Source organism: Berghia stephanieae, chromosome 7, assembly GCF_034508935.2.
Source record: "Berghia stephanieae isolate SIO BIC M18660-M18661 chromosome 7, UCSD_Bste_1.3, whole genome shotgun sequence".
Lineage (NCBI taxonomy): Eukaryota > Metazoa > Mollusca > Gastropoda > Nudibranchia > Aeolidiidae > Berghia > Berghia stephanieae.
The window spans coordinates 18,864,226-18,871,725 of NC_088366.1; the positions used below are offsets into that span (position 1 = coordinate 18,864,226).

The 7,500-nt window shown below is 32.8% G+C and overlaps 2 protein-coding genes across 3 annotated transcripts in view; one reads left to right on the top strand and one right to left on the bottom strand.

Moving 5' to 3' along the window:
* LOC144976838 (tyrosyl-DNA phosphodiesterase 2-like) overlaps nucleotides 1–7,500 on the bottom strand; it is a 64,940-nt gene that overhangs the window by 44,497 nt on the left and 12,943 nt on the right. The window lies entirely within an intron of this gene.
* LOC144976839 (transmembrane protein 163a-like) overlaps nucleotides 6,703–7,500 on the top strand; it is a 78,315-nt gene continuing 77,517 nt past the window's right edge. The window contains exon 1 of the mRNA XM_078921344.1: nucleotides 6,703–6,787. The gene's annotated coding sequence lies outside the window, so the exon portion shown is untranslated. The remainder of the gene's footprint in view (nucleotides 6,788–7,500) is intronic.

The window sequence follows — 7,500 nt, forward strand, 5'->3', positions numbered from 1 at the left end:
TCTTCTGGCACTTTTCTACTCACTTCATATCTTGTTGTTACCAACATAAGTGCCGCCATCTTATATAAGATGTTAGCAGTTATCGGATGAATCGAGAATAGAGAGAGAGACTGACGATACACGGGGTTTCCACAAAACTTGCAGCGTAAAATTATATGAGAAAACAGTAAACACTGGCATTTCGGGGACAGAACAGACGCCTTGTTAGCAAAAATTACGTAAAAATAAATAAACAAAAAGCTGTGAGGGTGTGATGAAAGTGTGTGAGCTTCATGGTCCATCAACTTGGTCATCAATCCATCCAACTATCAGTCTATTGAAACCCCGTATATCGTCAGTCTCTCTCTATTCTCGATTGATCCGATAACTGCTAACATCTTAAATAAGATGGCGGCGATTAGCGAATAAAACGTGGCTGTTGTCCAATCTGCTCCCAGTAGTCTGTGGTTATGCTGGCGTGTGTGTTCGTAATGTCTTGCGTTAATAAAGTTGTGTCGCACACTTAATGCATTCCGGGGCAGTCCGGGGCACAAAGTGACCTTTCCGGTAAATCAATGCAATAAATAAGTTTTAAAAGTATTTTTGTTAATAAGCATTACATTGAGGCGTATTCGCGTAGACTTTGTTATTTTGGACCTGCTGAGTTCAAACGTATTTATTTTTAAAGATCGGAGTGATATTTTTGATAGTGATGGGCTAAAAGGCTTGCTTTCTGGCTTAAAAAAGACCAAAGGAAAGCCGCCTTCCGGTGGCAAGCCCAAAAAATATATAACATGTCAAATATTATTTTGCTGTCTCCTGCCGACATGACATTTCTGACGGCCGACTACCAAACACACCATACGCTCTAACCGCCTGGTATACCGTCAAGGCTATGTGGTCCTGTGGTATGACACTCGCTTTCGGATCGGAAGGTCCTGGGTTCGAGCCGACTCGCTCAGCGCAGAGTTGAGTCCTTGGAAAAGGCCTTTACTGACATTCTCTCACCGTACTCGGGTGTAAAATGAGTACATGGCCGTAAACAGCGTTGTGTCTGTCCGAGAGAAGAAAATGTAATATCGCCTAACAGGCATCGTCATGTCCTGTCCTTGTTGCTGTTAGCCAGGGACACCTTGTAAAGCGCTCTGAGCATGTTTAATGACTGTTTCCCTCCAAGCCAGAGGATCCTGCCAGGGCCTGGACAAAATCAAGTAATCTCATTCCAAGACAAAGATAGAAAGCATATAGAGAAAGATAGAAGACACAGTAAGTGCATTCCTGCCCACTATGGGAGGTAAGGAACCCCACCCAGCCTTACCGCTGTGTACTCTATGCGAGTGCGATATCGAAATGCCCCATAAAACGGTTTGCATACTGACGAAATATCATTAATCCATCGTTTCATCGAACAAAACATGCATTGTTTTTATTATTCGACGAACTATAAAATTAATATCATGACTGACTGTTATGGTATAGAAGTATAGGGATGAATTACTGTGACGAGGTATACTCAGTAAAAACGAGGGCATTGTCTATTACAATGAATATATTTAATCAATTAATCTAAAAAGAGTAATGTGCTTCAGGTGGCCAATTCTTTGCAGTTATTCAAAATTGACGAATGGGCAGTGTTATTGTTTTGTTTTCTTTTATAAAATTCTTTTTAAAAATGGATTCTGAAAGTGTAAAATGTGAATTATCTAGCTAGATGGCTTGTTAAAATGTGTTGATGGAAATTGCAAGTGTGTGATGATAATAATAATACTAATAATAATAATAATAATAATAATAATAATAATAAAAAAATAATAATTTAATAATAATAATAATAATAATAACAAAAAAATAATAATAATAATATATAATAATAATAATAATAAAATAAATAATAATAATAATAATAATAATAATAATAATAATAATAATATAATAATAATAATAATAATATTAATAATAATAATAATAATAATAATAATAATAATAAAAATAATAATAATATAATAATAATAATATAATTAATAATAATAATAATATAGAGACGAAAAACAAACTGACAGAATGTAATGTGAGCAGTGCGGTAAAAAATAAAGGCCTTCAGTCATTCAGAACTATAAAGCACTGGTGCCTTTGATTTCAGAAGACGTCTATATATTATAATTATAATATTATAATTATTATTATAATTATTGATATATTATGGAGTACTGGGGGGGGCTTTGGGAAAACCCGGGAAAAAATTTTAATAATATTATGGATTCGAAAGGGGGCTAAGAGAAACGGGTCGTTACAAGCCATTCGACGGGCTTTAAGGGTTTGGAAAGGGGTAACATCAGAAAGTGTTTTTAAAACGTCCGTTGTGAACAATCAAAAAAGTAAAAAATATAGCTAAAAATTTTATAAGAGCAGTATTAAAAAACGTGCCCATAGCGCGTTAAAAAAGGGGGCCCGGGGCCCCCCAGCCAACAACAACACTTAACAGAAAGGACTAGACATGACGCCTGTTGGGCCCTATTATTATTTTTAAACATTGTTAAATTCGGACGGGAGACAACACTTTTTTATGGCTATATTTTTTAAAATTTACACACGGGAAAAAGCTGAAGAATGAGAGTCAAGAGTTTTTTTAAAAGGACTCTACTATGCCCGCCAAGCGGACAGAACCCGGGGTTTCCCCAGCCGAAGACGAGTGCCCAAACCACTAGACTACATAGCCGCACGAATACTGTCGTAATACCATGTCAGAGTATGGAAATAGTTTTGCACCCTCCTACTAAGCGACAGTCTTTTTAAAAATTGAAACGTAAAAACCCCCATGTCGTTGGGTTTTTCTCTAAAAATTTGGGACATAAAGCACATTTAGAAAGATTAAAATATCAAATTTTAAACCTTCATTTAAATTTTCCCGTAAAAAAGAGGTGAACTTTTTTGCTGCTAACATGGTTCTTATAATATGGATTATTATGATTATAAAAAGAAAAATACTTGCATTTTACAAACAAAAGGGGAGATAAGTTTAATATATTTTTTAAAAGATGCAATTCGAATTTAAGGAAACGTACCCCAATTCAAAGAACTGTGTCAAATTGAAATTGTCTAAATTTTGCGACAAAACATTCTAATTTAATTTATATTTTAAAGAATGCCATTGATAAACAGAGACGCCAACTGTAATTTGTTAAAAAATTTCAAAACCCCCCGTGAATTTCCCCCGAAGAGGAATTTCCCAAAAAGAAAAAATTGGGGAAAAATATTTTACAAATTTTTGGGGTTTTTTTACAATATTCATGGATATGGTTTTTTTTGTATATGAATGGGGGGTTTGGGGGTTTTGGGGGGGGGGTTTGGGGGGTTGTGTGGATGATTTGGGTTTGGGGGGGTTGTTTTAGAAATGGGATGGAAAAGGGGTGGGTGGGTTTTAAAAAGGGGGATGGGGGGGTGGTTTTGGGGGTTTTTTTTGGAGTGGTAATGTGGGGGTGGGGGGTTTGGGGAGTGGGTTTTTAGTTTTGTTTGGTGGTGGGGGGTTTTTTGGGGGTTTTTGGGGTGGTTTGGGGGAGGGGGGAGTGGTTTTGGGGGGGTGGGGGATTTTGGTGGGGGGTGGGTTTGTGGGGGGTGGGGTGGGGGTGGGGGGTGGTTGTGTGTTTGAGGGGTGAGTGGGGTGGTGGGGTTTTGTGTGTGGGGGGGGTGGGGTTTTTGGGGGGTTTTGGTTTTAATTTTTTGTGGATATGGGTTGGGGGGGGTTTTTGGGGAAAGGGTTAATTTTGGTTTTGGGTTTTTTTAATTTTTTTTTGTTTTTGGGGGTTTTTTTTTTTAAATTTAAAATGTTTTAGTAGTTTTTGGGTTGGGTTTTTTTTTGGGGGGGGGGGGGGGGGGTTTTTTGGGGAAAAATTTTAAATTTTTTTTGGGGTGTTTTTTTTTTAAGGGGGGGTTTTTTTTGGGGGGGTTTTTTTTTTTTTTTAAAAATTTTTTTTTTTAAATTTAAAAAAAATTTTAAAAATTTAATTTAAAAATTTTAAAAAAATAATTTTAAAAAATTTTAAAAAAAATTTTTTTTAATTTAAAAAAAAAAATTTTTTTTTTTTTTTTAAAAAAATTTTTTTTTTTTTAAAATTTTTTTTTTTTTTTTTTTTTAAAAAAAAAATAAAAATAAAAATTAATAAAAATAATTTAAAAATTTTTTTTGTAGGGATATATAAAATTTTTTTAAAAATTTAAGTAAAAATTGGGGGGGTTTTTTTAAAAAAAAATTTTTTTAAAAAAATTTTAAAAATTTGTTGGGATTTGAATGGTAAAGATTATGTATGATTTAATAATAAAAAAATTTAAAAAATTTAAAAATTTTTAAAAAATAAAAAAAAAAATAAAATAAAAATTTAAAAATAAAAAAATTTAAAAAAATTAAATTTATAAAAAATTTGGTTTTTTTTAAAAAAATAAAAAGTTTTTATAAAAATTTAAAATAATAAAATTTAAAAATAATTAAAAATAATAATAAATAAAAAAAAAATTTTTTAAAAAAATAAAAAAAAATTTTTTTTTTAAAAAAATTTTTAAAAAAAAATTTAATAAAAAAAATAATAATAAAAATTAAAAAAAATTTTTTTAAAAAAAAAAATTTTTAAATTTTTAAAAATAAAAAAAATTTTTTAAAAAGAATAAAAAAAATTTAATAATTTTTTTTAAATTTTAAATAAAAATTAATAAAAAAATTTAAAAAATTAAAAAAATAAAAATTAAAAATTTTTTAAAAAAATTTTAAAAAAATTTTTTAAAAAAATTTAATTTTGCTTTTTTTAAAAAGTTTTTAATTTCTGGACGGCAGAAAAGATTTTCGGCCCTCTCTGTTTTTTGGGGAAATAGAGAAAGGAAGGCAAACCATTTCCTTCCTGACATAATAACTGTTTGGTTTTTTAGGATGATCCTGGCCATTTAATATTTTAGTTTTTTTACTAATACAAAATTTCTCATATAAAAATTTAAAATGGGCCAACATTTTTTTATATACATTTAATGGATTTTTTAAATATTTGAATTTTTTGTCCCTTTTCGCTGCTAACAATGCTCCCCAAGCTGTTATACAAAAGACAAACACTTTCGAGTTTTACGATATAAAATTAATTTTTTTCGATAATAATTAACATGACCTTGGATATTATTTGCATTTTATATTATTAATTGAACCTTTTGATTGAAATATAGGTAAACAGGGCCCAAACAAAATTTAACACAAAGAATTATACTACGAATCTGACTCTTATTATACTTATTTGCGCAATACTTATTAAATAATTTGAAACAGTGATTATAAATATTTTTATAATATATTGTGCCCTTCCGCCACGACATCATAAGATATCGTCACCTAGGCATTCCACGAAGGAATATAGATAACTCATCAAACAAGATGTCTGATGTCAACAGGAATTAACCATGTTGTCCAAGTCAGCAAATTGGGGGTTAATAATCTTGCTCAAGGGAAAGAAAAAAAAAACCCGAAAGTCCCTGAAGCGGGGCTCGAACCCGGGACCTTTCGGGTCACAGTGCACTGCCTTAACTACTCGGCCACTTCACCCCCCGAAATAGTGATTATATACTCAAAATTGTGAAATTAACAATGACTGCTGTTTATATAATTACTTTGACAAATTGTATCTACGCATGGACGTTTCACAGAGCAATCGTTGATTGGTCAAAAATCTCAGGATCTCATAGTATAAGGACATCAGTTCTAGAAAGCGATACCCACCCACCTGTCAGTGGACAGAACTTTTATGATGAAATTAGGGCTCCGTAAAGTGTTATATCATGGCAGGCTCCACCCTCTCTTTCTATTTTGGCGTACATGTAGACGACAATAGGATTTCGAAATTCATAATGACAAGTGGGCAGAGTTAAAGCTTCCAAACAATCCCAATCGTCGTCTAGTCTCTTATCGGCCCCGTGTGCGTAAACTCTCTAATGTCGTAGCAATGACTATCCCGCACAAATCTTTGGGCCTCTTTTTCGCTCACGAAGTGCCCGAATTCGCGTCAAAATATGGGACGAAGCCGTTTCGTATATGCTATTTTAAAAAATTAATTACGACGCTGTTTATCGATGAATATGAACTGAAAGTTGGCACACAGTAAGAAAAAAGGTCATTTTAGATTATGTCAAGCGACAAACTTCGTGCGATTACCAGAAGACCGTTAAAAATAGATTTTTTCTCTTTGAGTAAAATATTTCTAAAACTACCGGCTGGAGGTTTTGTCGCTGACAAGGTAATACATGAACATTTCTTCTGTTTGGTTGTAAAATTGCATATGAATATGACGAGTACTTTTCTCGTATTTTACGAAACACCATCCTAATTTGCTCTTCAAGTTTCAATCTTTTAATCCATTTATTACGCAAGATACAACCAAAGGCCGAATAAAAAAATGCCGAAAAAGCGTCCCATTTTCGCGTTTTTTTCCTCTTTGCGGGTCATCCAAATAAATGACACCTTTGAAACTGCAATAACTTGTTTATTTATGAATGGATTTTCGAAATTCAAAAACTTTTTTAATCAGAGGAGATAGGGGTTTGATTTTAGACAAAAAATTTCCTCAAAAAGAGAAAAAAAAACAATTTTCATAGTCATTGCTAAATGTCGGAATGGACTGATCAAGAAAATAATATTATTGACTATATCAAAGTGATCAGAATTAGAACATTGTTGGCGTTTATTTACTTATTTATTTTCATAGAAAGAGACAAGAGTCAACCTTCCCAAGAAAGTATTTATACAGTCGAATCCTGATAAATTGAACACCGCATGACCAGGCAGGTTGGTTGACTTTAAGCAAGGTTCACTTTATACATTCTCAATGAAAAACACTTGGATAGAGATTTATTTTTGTTTCTAAATGGGACCAACAATAGGTGGTGACCTTAAGCATAAGTTGACTTTAAAAAAGTGTTGATTTCGTGCGAATTCCACTGTACTGAGTGTCCCAATAGCTCAGTTGGTAGAGCATTCGCTTAACACGAAAATGGACTGAGATCAATCCCGGGTGCAGTCGAGATTTTTTTTTTATGACCCCCCCCCCACCCCTTGTAGCTGGGTGTGTTAGATCTGATGGAAAGTACTTTGCGATAGACAAGCGTCCTATCCAAAGGATAGCAAGCAATTGCTGTTGCGCGTTTCACGCTGTAGAAACCGGTATAAACTACGGGTCCTTCGGGTCTACTGGCTCTGAAGGACGACTCCACTGTGTTGTAATTGGAATCTATTAAATTTGAGCTGAATTTGAAATGCAAGCAACAGCTTTAAACCCAACCTAATAGCGTTATGAAGGAAAAGGTCAGAAATGATATATATGAGTTCGTGTTGTACACACAATACAAAAAAAAAAAAAAAAATCAATATTTCTAATCAAGTGTTGTTTGTCAGGTTGGATTACCCGTCGTAATAGGTATTGTAACGATCGGTACTAATTATATGCAATGCACTTTTTCTTCATGAATTGACAACCCAAGTTGAATTCTGTTATGTGTGTG